General features: G+C 43.1%; 1 long non-coding RNA gene across 1 annotated transcript in view; it reads left to right on the top strand.

Annotated features, from left to right (window-relative positions):
* The window catches only part of LOC115023881 (uncharacterized), a 102,185-nt gene extending 88,291 nt beyond the window's left edge, over positions 1–13,894 (top strand). Inside the window, exons 2-3 of the long non-coding RNA XR_003834054.1 lie at positions 12,535–12,640; positions 13,306–13,894. This is a non-coding gene — a long non-coding RNA (uncharacterized LOC115023881). The remainder of the gene's footprint in view (positions 1–12,534; positions 12,641–13,305) is intronic.
* The last annotated feature ends 551 nt before the right edge of the window (positions 13,895–14,445 follow it).

Raw genomic sequence — 14,445 nt, 5'->3', positions numbered from 1 at the left:
TTTGTAGGTGAGACTTGCACACTCCCACCTTCTGCAGGATTATTTGTGTGTATGTTTGCGGCGGCTCTACATATTAATATATATATTTGTAGGAGGAGGATTCCTGTGTATTGTTTCTCTTCACACCCACAGAGACTTTTTGTTTTCAGACTGTGGGGGTGGCGTCTCCCCGAGCTCACACTGCAGTTCCAGCTCCCTCCAGAAACAGCCGTGCTGGAGTGAGTCAGTGGGTCAGCCTGTCATAGCACAGCTTCCAATTACTGCGCTTCCCCCCCCCCCACTCATGAAGCTTTGTTTTACCCTGAAACACCAAACCTGTCAGTGGAAGAGCTTTTAGGAGCCCACTTTGCTCTTCCTCTCTTGTTTCTTTGCTCCCACTCGGCCTCCCCCTCCTCCTCCCCCTCCTCCCCTCGTGTGTCATCCCTCTGTTCTAATGAGAGGCAGGGATCAGCCAGGCAGACCCCTGCAGTTTGACAGAGCTACCTGTTGTGCCTCCACATTTCCTCCTCCATCGCTCGCTCTCTCTCCCTAAACAGCAGAGCTGTCGACTCCTGGCAGTTTGATTCTAAACTCTTCCCCCGTGTCGGGACTAGCTGCCATGACGGAGAATAAAAGGAGTGAAATGTAGAGTTTGTAGTGAACAACGTGAGGATTAACTTCCTCTCTACATGCCGTGTGGAAGGCCACAATGTTTTTATTCAGTCTACCGGGGATTCTCTGTGTTTGTTGATTTCTCTGGAAGAAATAGTTCAACATTTTGGGAAATGTACTTATTTTCTTTCGTTCCAAGTTGAGAAGATTTATACGAGTCCAGATTAGACTGAAAGCAGGTGCATAGGTCGGAGCTACTAACACCTGCGACTATGAGATGTCTGCCTTCTGTAAATACTTTATACCCATACGCCACAACACTAAGGCTCAAACATCAGGAATCAGAAATATTTGGAAGTGTCTCATCTCAAAACAAAACGACATTCAATTAAACTTCAGCGTCAATTTCCCAAAAAGTGTTTTCATTATCTTGAGGTGTTGTGATGAGTGAGATATGGAAACATCTCTGCAGATAATGTGTAGTGAACACTTCACTTCACTTCAGGTCACATGATCGATGGAAATGAGCCTCATTCACTTTTCTTTTTTTGGGACGTTTCAAAAGTTTGCTTATAATTTCCTTGACTGAATATAAATGTGACTGTTGAGACGAGTTTCCTTTCAGCACAAAGTAAAAGGCGTGATATTTACTGTGCTTTATGTCCACTAGCTGCACGCTGTGATTTACAAACTGTAGACTGAGAGGAGACGTCTCCAGCTCTCCCTGCTCAGCACACACTGTCAAGTAGGTCAGTGCGCCAGGCTCCACTGACCCCCCCCCCCCTCCGTAGTGTTTAGTGCAGGCTCTCTGAGTAGGTGTCGTGGTGCTTCACCTGTCTGATAGAGCTCGCACAAATGCAGAGTGACTGTGTGGAGAGGCCAACGCAACAGTCAATCACTCACTAAGTCAGCGGAAAGTTGTGTCTCCACGAAGTTCATCTGAAGTTCAGCACACGGGACGTATCCTGAGCCTGGAGCTGGGGGGCCTTTTGTTGGGAGAAATCATCTCTGAGCCATCTTCCCCCACTATCGTTTACTGAAAGTGGTGCACCCTCCACTTCCTGCACACTTCCCCACATCTGACTCATAATAGACCTCATTAGACTGCTATTGAATAAGCTGTGTGTGTGTGTGTGTGTGTGTGTGTGTGTGTGTGTGTGTGTGTGTGTGTGTGTGTGTGTGTGTGTGTGTGTGTGTGTGTGTGTGTGTGTGTGTGTGTGTGTGTGCATTACAGGGAGGATGGCTGGCGGATCCAGGAGATGAATGTTGTGAGTTTCAGCCGCTTCAGAAAGCTATTGATTTAGATTTCCTCCAACATGCCGGTCTTCTCTCCCAGGAGGGCAGAGGCTGTGAAAAGCACTGTGGCAGCTTGTTGTCTGTCTGAAAGTATGAGCTGGGAATTAAAATTCACTTAAAGCAGCAAGTGGTTGTACAAGAGAGGTTACCAATGGCAACAAAGGATCAGATACTGTATTACATTGGGGGAAAATCTCTATTCAAATCATGCATTAGCAAGGCACAGAAAGATTAAACGTAGCCACTGATACCTTGTTCATATGAAGAGCCTCCTGATTTATAAATGAAGATCTGCAGCGATTCTATTTCTGTAGCTTCAGTGTATGTTGTCTCCTGCTGCCCACAAGCCCTGCACATACAGGAGCAGGATTGTCTTTTTGTCACATTTCTACTGTTCAATCTCAGTCTCAGTCACAACAAATCAGAGCGAGTGAAGCATTTCATGTGCTGGAGACAGAGGCTTCTTTATGATGTGTGCCACCGGGAGGTAGTCCTCCAAACACGGGATTATGCCCATTGTGATCTGCCTAAGCACACCGTATTAGCCACATTCTCATGAAATGGCATGAAAGCCACTTTGAAACGTAGGATGCATCTGATATGGCTGTGTCAAGGGAACAGGCATCCGGGAGCGCCTGATCTCAGATTCAATTACGGCTCCATTTTAAATGAGATCTCTCCGCTGTAAAAATCCCAGATTGTAGCGTTTTGAAATGGAAAGGGAGAAAAGCACGAGGTGTGTGCGTGTGTGCATGTGTGTGTGTGTGAGATCTGCCAAAAAGACAGTCTCTGTAGACTGTTCAACCAAAAGACCTGCATCAAACTGCTTTAGTAGACTATTCATCCTCGTTTCCACTGCGAGCGCTTTGCATGAGAATGGAGGATGTGAGCGCACGCTGTGTTGATGCAAACACACAGCGACTGTAAAATCACAGCTGACGCTTGTATTTGAGGCCTTGGCACTCGCAGATACTTTCTGCCATCCTTTCACATATTTCACTACCTTCTGTCTTTACTTACCTGCAACTTTCCAGTGTGTGTGTCCCTGAACTGTTGAGCTCAATCAGTGGAGCTAAGATGAGCCGCTGGCTGCGGGTCACGTAAGCTATCTGGGGAAATGTTTGTCTCATCATTGGACTGTCCCCGGGGTCCTGTTAATTGAGCGCCCTGTAATCACATGCAGGCCCGATCAGAGAAGGTGCTGAAGATTATCCTCCCGCCTGGATGTTCTGTTTTAGACTGTAATCCAAATGGATTTCTGTTTCTTTACCCTTTCTGACAGATATACTAGATCAGGGGTGGCCAACCAGTCAGAGGTTAAGAGCCAAAGATGTTACAATGTTACTGCAAAGAGCCACATCATACACAGTCACAGATGCGCACCCCCCCCCCCCCCTCTCTTTTGTTCTCAGCCTTTCTCCCTCACTCTCTTCCTCCCCTCTCTCTCACACAGACAAAAATTTAAATCTAAAACTTTACACACACACACACACAGTCACACACACACACACACACACAGTCAAAGACCCTCCCTCCCAAAGACACACACACCCTCACTCAGACGGACACACATAGCTCTGCTCAGACAGATTTATTGTAAATGTCACAGACACCATAATATTGACAGAAATTGAATTAAACCTCTCCTACCAGTATTCTGAGGCCAGTTATTATCAACAATGAACATTGTGTGCACTCTCACACACAAAAAGTGTTTTATCTTCCTATGCATGTTGCTTCTTTAAATTAGTGGGACTTCTGACATTCCTTGCCTCGAACAATCCTCCTCAAATCTGGCTTGTATTCCGTTGTGGTCACTTGAAGCAATTCTTTCACATGTGTGTCAGTCAGAACAGATCGATACTTTGATTTCACGTGTTTCAGGGTAGAAAACACCGACTCACAGACGTATGTTGACCCAAACATTGATAGTAGCTTGAGTGCAGCCCGTTTGACATTGGAATATTTTTCCATTGGCACAGTTTTCCAGAACTCAAGAGTCCCTTCCCTCAGAACAGGTTTCAGTCGGTCTTCCTCAGAAAGTTCAATCATCTCCAACTCGGCCACCGCCTCGTCCGTGACTAGCGGGCCTTTCAAACAGTCCGTCTCAGCATTAAAAAGGTCAACAAGGAACGTAATCTGTGACCTTTTCAGCTGTAGATCATGGAACCGGGTCGCAAAGTTTTCGTGCAGGGTTTCAACCAATGTTGCATTTGGGCTTGTCCGCTTGCTTTTAGCAGAGAGGGAAAATGCGTTAATTCTCTCTTTTGAAGATGTGTCTTAAACTGTTTCAGTTTGTTAACAAACGCAAATACACTTTGCACTAGGTCAGGCAGCATTTTTATATGAATATGAACTCTCCCACTTTAATAAAACGTCCTATGTTGGTCTTCATATTTTCACTTAGCTGTGCATTTTTTCCCTGCCATTTTAGGATCGAACTCAGATGGTCAGATAGTGTTTACTCTACGATAGGTTTTTCCCCCCTCGAAGGTGATTGGTTCACTGCATCGCAGGCATTTTTGTGATTGGCTCTTGGGCCACATCAAAATTAGATGCGCTTTCATGCTCTCATACTGACACCACACATAGCCTACACACAAATAAAATTCGATATGAACTGAAGAGAAACTGGGCAAAGAGCCAACCCGCGGCTCTGCTCTTCACATGTAGTGAACGTCCCTGTGTGTGTTTACTGTATGTGTCCGAATCAGCTGGAGCTTCTGGTTTTTGGAGAAATATCTTGACACTTGGACAGATTGCCATGAAGTTTGTCGGGATCACAATTGTGTGTTTGGTGCTAATAAGTAAGTGTTAGCATGCTAACAAGCTAAACAGGTGACAAAGGTACAACATGATACCTGCTGAACCTCAGTGTGTTTCAGCGCAGAGTAATTGATTTTTAATAAAGACCAGTTTACAATAACGGGCTGTAACAACTGTACAGATCCACAATATTACATTTCCCTTTCCATAAGATGATGATATACAATTAACGTTCAGAGTACAGCGGCTGAGAATGCATACATTTCCATAATAAACCATAAATATCAAACAGTGCATTCATATCCTCATATTAAGAAACATTCCAACAGCTAGTAGAAAGAAGCTTCCTAACCACAGAAAGCATTATGAAGCATTACAGCGGTGAGTAGATATTAACATATATCCGTGTACTGCATTGTTGTGAGCATGTTAGCTTACTGACGTTAGCATTTAGCCCCTCAGTCCTGTGGCTCCTGAGTCTTTCATCACTTCCTGTACTTTTCTGTGTTTAAAGAGGACAACTGTACTCACTTTGAATAGTGAGGGACGCTTCGTCCCCTCTGTAGCGGCTGAATAACGTGAGACTACGGGCCTTTGCACCAGAGGAGTTCTGAGAGAGTCCTCTTTGTCCTCCTCACTTTGCAAGCTGCTCATTTCATCTTCCTCTGAAGCCGGGCTGTCTAATTTGTACAAATATTGTGTTGGGTGACAGCAATTAAGTGTAGTGATGCACTAATGTGTAGAGCTGAATCATACCTCAGCCCGGGAACAGAAATAGCATCCTGCGTGATTCTCTTTGGTTCAAGTCATCAGGGCGGAGAAGCCATTATCTGAGCAAACTGCCACGGCTGAATAATTAATCATCCCATCACTTGTTTGTTTGACTGTGTATCCTTCTCCTCCTCATGAAATCCTTTCTTTCATCTCAGAAAAGCTACATGTTTAGTCCAGCAAAGTCCTGGCTCGCTGTCATGCATAATAAATCCCAATTATGTGGCACTTTGAAACACAAGGTCAGGAGCACCTTGAGATGTGTCGAGACGCCTTTTGGATTTCAAAGCTATGACCACAAGGTTCTTCGTCCAAGACGAATAAGTTGAGTGTTTCTTGGAGGTTGTGTCTCCACAGCTGTGTTCTCTGAAAGACACCAAAACAGAGCTCAAAGACAGAGAAGGTGTGCTCCTCACGACTCCAAATGAAGATGAATACTTTCTATCGTTATATTCTATATCTTTACTGATTGAGATGAAGGTAATGATTATTGTCTTCATTGATTAATCTGCTGATGATTTTTCTCGTTAAATCAGGTCATAGTTTGGATCGTATAGTGAGACATGTAAACCCCACATTATGAAGTTTGCTTTAATTTAAGACGAGCAGCGACGCTTTAAAATCATGAAAAGTGGAAAATGACACAATTGATTAATTGACAAATAATTTCAGCTGTGACTTCATATATCGCGTCATATGCTCATTTTCTGTTTTGCATATAAAAGGTTTAAGGTTCATAATGTAAAAGTAGTGCAGTGGAACAAGTACCTTCCAGCGCCGGCCCCTTCAGAGCGCCGTAGACTTTGAAAAGCTGACATTTTGGAGGCTTTTACATGGCAATGACCGAAACAGCACAACAACAGCAGCAGGCGGAGGTGGAAATAGATTTTGGCTGACAATACCCAGGACTAATCATGCATGTGCCTGCACTAACAGGGCTTTCATGTTTTTAAGCCTTAACAGACGGAAAGTGAAACACCCTCTGAGCTCTGATGTGTCACTGATTTTCCTGGATTGATTTTTATTAGTGGGGGAAACGACGCAGGGACGAGGACGGAGCTTTTCAAAGCACACATTGTGTTTGTTCGCCAGGTGGGCAGCTGCTCATAAAAGAGCTTTTAAAGGATTGTGTCTAATTGGAAAAAAAATGGTTTCATGAGCGGAGAGAAATGCACTAATCTGAAATAAATGAGCTCATGACTAAGTTTCCTCTGGTCACAGTTTGACCCTGTGTCTTCACTGTTGTGTAACACAAGACTGTCATCAAGTGAGACACAAAGTGCTAAAGTGCTGCTGTTTAATGAGCACAGGCGGAAAGTGAAGGAACACAAACTGCTGCTAATCAAAGAGCTCTCTGACGGAGTGTCTGCTGTAAAGACTCGTGCCAGAGGCTGAGAGCACACACAATTGGCTTTCAATCAGACGAAGAGCTCAGACACTCCCTCTTCTTCGGAGACGTTTGGATTTAACAGGGAGCCAAAGATCAAACTGCTCTTAAGAGACAACGTGTGCGCGGCCTGAGCTAATGATGCCCCTTTGTTTGTTTTCACTTCACTTTCTAATCTGCTGGACTGTGTGAAGGCTTGCCAGGGAGCGGTGCCACATAAAGCCTCTTGATTTCTTATTTTATCTGTGGACAACCACATCGATCGTCCCCCCCCCCCTACGCTGTCCATCCCGCTCTATTTCAGGGGGAATGAGGCCCGGCTGGTCCGGCGCTGCTCAGTGTCTCCAGCAGACGTGTTGGTGAAAAAGCATTTAAATTTCCCAGGATCCTGACACATCTAATTGAGATTTCATGCCCTATTTTCTCAGAGATCCAAAACCTCGCTCTGTTCCACCCCGAGCAGTATTTCCCCAAGGATGGAGATGAAAGAAAATGTTTTCAGGTTTTATTTGGTTTTTGTTGCTTTCAGGGCTTTTTGTTTATATCACGCTGGAGCAGCTTTTCAATAAAAGCTTTTTTTGTTGAGCAGACAAAGTGACTGCACTTGGTTTGGTTTGTCTGAAAGGTAGAAAAAATGGATTCCAATAAACGTTCTGTTTCTTTTTACACAATATTTCCTTTGACTGCATGCAAAGATTTGTGATAATAGTTGCAAATCAAAAACCATAATGCAGCTTTCAGCCTTCTGACCTTCAATATCTGATCCACTTCTGTTGTGACGTAGAAATGTTTCCTATTATATATATTTTCACATATACATGTATATAAAGACGGTAAAAGAGTTAAATATCAATAGTCATAATTGAGATAAAAACCCAGTTTCATTATTCATCAGAGTTTTAAGACGAAGCATTAATACAGAAACTGTAAATGTACAATTTATAAAGAGGTTTGTTTACAAGTTGAGATGCATTACAGATAAATCCACAAGACAAAGTAGTACCACATAGTGCGACGTCAGGCGGTTAAATACAGAACGTAGAGTTTTGCTTCATGGCCTTCTGTCCGGCTGTGCTCTGTGTTCTGGACTTCAGACAGTCCCAGTGGCAGCTGAGAGGAACTCATATTGAATGGTCTGCAATCAATGACATCATGCACAGGCCTCCACTTCTAAATCCACTGGGAAATATAGAGGGGGGTGGGGGGGGTTTCTGGTTTAAAGCAGGTGACAGGACAGACATCACGTGATCCTCCTTTTTTATGCTTCACACCTTCAATGCTTACATGAAAATATTAAAAACCTTTGAAACATTTTTGTATTGAGGTACAGTAAGTTTGTCTGAAACAATGTTTTGTAACGTGTGTGTTTTATGTAACTGATGATAGTTCAGCCAACATTTGTGATTGTGCATTGTGCACTCTCAGATCCCCCCCCTGCCTGCACCTCTGTCCCATCATAGCAGCTCTGGGCTCGAAGAGGAGAAGACATTCAAAGGGTTTCTACAGCTTGTTACCCTCTTCTGCAGCTCTCAGGGAGCTCGCCTCACCTCCACATATATGGCCAGTCCCAGCAGGGAGCATTAATAATCACCTCCACGCAACACTGAGACCATTGTCACAGAAGAGGCTCCAGCGCAGGGAGTGTTAATGTCTCAAAGGAACCACTATTGACATCTCAGTCCCTCTGCTAGAATCTATGGGAGAGACATCTGATCAAACGTGCCGGGGAGGAAGGAGGGCACTCCCCCCTGACATCTAACAGCAGGAGGTGGGACCCACTGGAGCAGCACGACACGCTATCAATGAGCAGAGGGGACAGTTTCAACACTGCAGCAGGTCAGCAGTGAGGTCATGTGTAAAAGAAAGCATCTATCTGTATGAATACGAGACGTTCTCTTTACCTGCAGCACATCAGTGTGTCGTCATTAATGTTTGTGCACTTTGCAGAGCTTTGCAGGATTACATGCATCTTCCTTTAAAGTGTGCTGAATATACTGTTCAGTACAAGTTACAGTACCACAGTATGAAAATACTCCACTACAAACATTAAACATTTCACATATTTAGTATAAAGTAGCATGTAAAGGAAATACTCAAGTACCAGTACCTCAATCTTTAAGTATTTGATTCCCACAACAGAACGTCTTTGTGTTCTTGAGTTCTTCTCTCCATCCCTTGCGTGCCAGATGAGCTGCAGACCACACATTTATGATTTATGAGTCTCTTTGGCAGAAAGGAGCGCCCCCTACTGTGACGAGTCAGCGCCTAATTATTGACCCCCCCCCCCCCTCCATTGGTTTGAGAGCTTGGTGCTCCTCATGACAGAAATGCATTAGGTCATTGACCCAAGGGGGGGTCCATGTTCCACATGTGTTCTGTGGCTGTCTCCCCATTAGTGCTGTATTACTTTACAGTCCCCTGGTGAAGCTGGGGGCCACCACACTGTACAGCGTCACCTAACTCCCATAAGAACCTGCTTTTGTTGGCTTTTACGTGAACTCAGGTGTCCGTATATCATCCTGTATTCTCTTGATGCTCGCTTGTTTGATTCTTTACATCAGTAAGTTGTGCTGTACTGAAGCCCCTGAGGCTCAGCGGTGCTTTCCCTGTGCATCTGTGAGCTCGTCCCACGGTCGGATCAGAAAGTGCACGAGGGCTTCAGACCTTCATACACGGGTCACCAGGAGCCTGCGAGAACAGCACATTTACACAAAGAAAGTAAAATAAAGAAAGTGCCAAACCTACAGTTGTAAGTCTACGTAATGTGTTTTGGCATCGTCATTGTAACGTGTCCCATTCTCAGTTATAACCTGCAGCTCGCCAAAACTTACAGGCAGTGGTGGGCCGTCAGGGCCAGCAAGGCCTTCTCTGCTGGCCTAATCATCATCAGAATATAAATTTAATTTTGAAATATTTTTTCCACAAATATGTATTAAAATATTCCCCATAGTCTATTCTCTTCATTTCATAGCTTTCCTCTGGGTTGCGCTGCTTCCAGCCTCAGATCGAGATGTGGAGGGCTGGCCTTTATGTTAGAGCTTTTATCCAATCATATTTCAGCCATCATGTGTTGCCAGGGTCCAAGAAATCTGCCCTTAGGCCTTCAGAATCAACAGTGCGGGCGCCTGTCGCTTAAAGTGAACGGAGACAAAACTGTGGCGTTAACCAATCAGATTTCGAGTTGGGGACATCAGGGCCAGCTAGCAGGTGTACGATAACGTCAGCACGTCCACGTCTTTTGATTGGATACGCACTATTGAGAGTCAGAGCTATGCAGAGCTAGCAAACTTGAACGAGCTAATTTGTGTAGATTTCTACAAGCTGTTTTTTTTCAACCCACAATGGCTGAAGGAGGAGAAGATATCGATTTGGTTGCAGATATAATTACGCCATTTTCAAGATGAACTTTTCAAGAAAAGATAGACATCGTGAGAAGAGAACGGCCAACCCCGACGCTAGCGAGCCTATCACAGCTATGAATAGGGTTTGTCCGCCACTTTCAAATCTTTCGAAATATTAATATAACTCTGTTCTTAGGGTGATGCAACGCCCGGTTATACTGCGTTTCTGTCTAAATGTATAGTTTCTAGAGCCATGGCGTCATAATGATAGTATTAAGAGGTGGAATAATTCAGGTAGGACTGTATAGGACATCACTGAAGGCCTAGGTGTGAAATGCACGGCCCGCCACTGGCTATAACATTAGCAGAGCTATAACATTGGCAGAGCTAACATTATCAGAGCTATAACATTAGCAGAGTTATAACATTAGCAGAGCTAACATTAGCAAAGCTAACATAGGCAGAGCTAACGTTAGCAAAGCTAACATTAGCAGAGCTAACATTAGCAGAGCTGTTGCTGATTCAGGCTGTGTGCGTTTAAAAAACGCAGATATTTCCATCTGAGTTTCTGAACGTTTGGGTCGAAGTTGCTCCATTTATAATTAATGTGTTAATGTCTTTTGATTTTTTGCACTTTGTAGTTCTGTTATCTCCTCTCCTTCGCTCTGTGTCTGACAGGAGGTGTGTGCGCATGTGTGTGTCAGAATTGGACGGAGCCCTGTCCTTCACGAAACAGAGCAGAGAACAGAATGCGCAAAGCAACACAACTGCACTGAAACAGGCTCATAAATTAGATAAATAACATAAGCGTTTAGTTTATTTAATAAAAGAGTATCTGTTGTGAAAAGTGAGTTGTGATTTTGTGCGATATAATTATTTAAAAAAAAAAGAAATTCAGGGGCGCGGGGTTCTGTTGGGGGGGGGGGGGGGGCGGGCAGCAGCGCCTTAGACTTGTTCCTTTGTGCTCGTTTATCGTTGGAACACTTTAAGAGTGCAAATAGTTTTGCATTTCTGAGGCTGCTGTGTTTAACACCGTTTAAAGTTTGAATCTCAAACTTCTTACCCTTGCATTTGTTTAACACTTCTGAATAAAATGTATTTGTTTGCTCCCTGGGTACATGGTGTGTTAGGGCAATTGAAGGTAAAAACAACAATTTCTTTTTTTTAATAATATAATATTTATTATTACTTAGAAATGTTATTATGTAACTTCAATCTCAGATAATTTAAGTTTTTATAATAACATAATATAGCAGCCTAATAATAACACAAATATTATAAGAATTTAAATACAATTATCAATATGTAATATAAATAATAGAATAATAATAATAATTATAATACAAACAGAATAATAATCAACATTTAAATTCAGGGGAGACAATTTTCGTACATTTTATTTGATGGGGGGGCGGTAAAGGACCTGGATAATGGATAGGGGGGCGCTGGCCCAAAAAAGGTTGAGAACCATTGGCCTACAGTATGGATGTAGTGCACGTTTGAAGATGTATCTGAAGTGAGTATTTTATTAGAAATGTGAAGGTTTTAAATATGACGGCTCATTACAGAACAGTAAGAAAGTAAAAGCTGCTGCTGAGACAAAGAGCATCACTGCTGTGGGCAGACGAGCTAACGATGTAACCACTGGAGGAATAACTGAAAGAGACTGAAGAGTTCTGTCCCTGCACACGTTCAGGACAGACAGTCAGGCAGAAGACAAGGGCGATGGCTGCTGTTTCCCACAATGCAAAGCAACAGCAGGTCATTGTTGAATGGTCAGGGGTGGACAGGGAGGAGTAGACCACTTATACATTACATTAAAGGTCATTCAGCAGACTCTCTTATCCAGAGCGACTAACAGTGAACTAACCACAGGGACAGTCTCTCTTGAGCAGCTCAGAGTGAAGGTGCTCAGGGGCTCAATGGTGCAGCCCTGGTGTTGAACTCACAACCTTCTGGTGTTCTGTTTGGAAGGCGCACCATTCCCAGTGGTGACTGTGACAATCTGTAACCATGTTATAACTACATGTCGTGCTACAAACAAGACGTAGCGTTTGACCCGCTAAGCTAACGTTTGACCCGCTAAGCTAACGTTTGATACCGCTGGGACAGCAACGCGGAGTACGCTGCAGCTGCATATCACTACTGTAGGTAGTAGTGTAGATAATACTGTAGGTAGTACTGTAGGTAGTAGTGTAGGTAGTACTGTCGGTAGTACTGTGGGTAGTAGTGTAGGTAGTACTGTGGGTAGTAGTGTAGGTAGTACTGTAGGTAGTACTGTAGGTCATTTGTATGTGATGCATTTAAATGTTTATCTAAAGTGACAGATACCAGCACAGCTCTGAGGAATCATCACGGTTGTGTTCTTTGTGTTTCCTGCAGCTCCCTGGGTGCGCCTGGTGCGCCATGTGCGGCTGGTGCATCTGCTGCAGCCGGTCAGCAGCGTGCTGTGAGGGTCTGACGGGGAGAGCAAAGCTGCAGGAGTCTGGTGAGTCTCATGATTGTTGTCTTGGATGAGTAGCATGATATTTAATACGTCTGACTGTGTGTGGATCTAAACGCATGTTAGTGAGACTTTAAGAAGAGGCCCAGCAGCAGCTGAAGGTAAAGAGCTGATTTCTCAGTTGACCCTTTTTTATGAGCTGCTAATTTACTGCCTCCATATTTTCCCTGTCACACAGAATTACTGGTTTCTCCTGGTGTATCGACCTTCTTTGTGTCTGATCTTTAAAATATAATCTACCTTCTCACTTAGTCCCACTGACATTCTTTAGAGTCACACTTTCACAAATCACCATTAAAAACAGGGCCAGAGGTCCATGTTCTCGTCCATTTGAACTATTCCTACATGCTATCTAAATGCTAATGACCTAATTGATATTTGTGGGCATGAATAACTTCCCCAAAGCTTCAGACTTCAACGTGTGCTGTCATCAGGATGTAAAGCCACAAATACCTTTCAGAACATTGATTTTTACTTCAAAATGTTTGAGTTTTGTCATGCAAATGTCGGGTAGATTAATTAAATCCAATGAAGCAGTGATTTTCAGTGGAGCTGTACTGCAACATCACACTACGGATTGTACTTCATATGTACTTGTATTAATAGTGCACTATTTTACTGCACCTTTACTGTACTATTATTATTCACAGGAAATTATGCATGGCGGACTAGATTCATGCTGAAACTTCAGAATACTTGCATCCGTCCGCCAGGTTGTGTTTTGTGTTTGGATTGATTGTCTTCTGGTTGAAGGATGAATCACGGGCCAAAGAAGAACACGTCACATTTGCGAGTGCTTCTAGTTTGTTTTTATTTTCAGTGCGACATCTGTGGTCCAATCACTTACAGAGTACACTTTGTAACTTATTGACAACTTATTGTAGCATTTCTTGAAGAACAAAGTCAAAGGCTGATCCAGTTCTTCTGGACGTTTTACTTCCGCTGAAGTACTGAGAATCTTTAAAAGTGAGTGCATGTAGAGTAGTATACTTGTTAAGTATTTATCCATGTAAACTTTCTAAATACACAGAATATTTTAAGAATTTAAGTAGTGTACTTAAGTACACATTTGAGGTACTTGTACTTTAAACTTTACTTTTCTACTCCACGACATGTCAAAGGTAAATATTGTACTTTTTCCTGCACTACATTTATCTGACAGCTTTAGTTACTTCCTGTCAGTTAAACATGTATCTCCAGATGTTTGTGATGAACTGAAGGATGAAGTTTCCTTTATGAGAAGATTCTCCTCCTTCAGATAAATAAAGTTTTTTTAAAAGCCTCTTGGATCAGCTGGAAAATGCATCGTCACAAAGCTGAGAACTTGTTAGAGACACGTGGTTCTCACAGAACAGAGATACAAACATATGATGAGCTTATAGAATATGATGCATTGTGCACATTAAACTACCAACAGGATGTAAAGGAGGGAAAACATATGCAGCAGGAACATCACTCTGCATAATGAATACTTTTACTTTAACTACATTTAGCTGAGTGTACTTTGGATGCCGGACGTTTACTTACAGCTGAGTATTTTCAGTGTGGTATTAGTACTTTTACTTCAGTAAATGATCTGAATGATCTGGTGGTGTGTGCATGTGAATGGATTTAACAACATTGAATAGCGTGTCGTTATCCTGCCGACTATTTAAGGCATTGAGAAAAGCTGCATCTGAACAAAAACAGGTATCATTGCATCGCTGGATTTCCTCTGATACAGATCCTTTTGTGTTGCAGGTTTTCTGCACTCAGCTTATGAGCTTACAGCCTTTAGCCACCGCTTCTGT

The sequence above is a fragment of the Cottoperca gobio genome, chromosome 18, assembly GCF_900634415.1.
Source record: "Cottoperca gobio chromosome 18, fCotGob3.1, whole genome shotgun sequence".
Classification (NCBI taxonomy): domain Eukaryota; kingdom Metazoa; phylum Chordata; class Actinopteri; order Perciformes; family Bovichtidae; genus Cottoperca; species Cottoperca gobio.
This window is presented reverse-complemented; position numbering and strand designations above follow the sequence as displayed.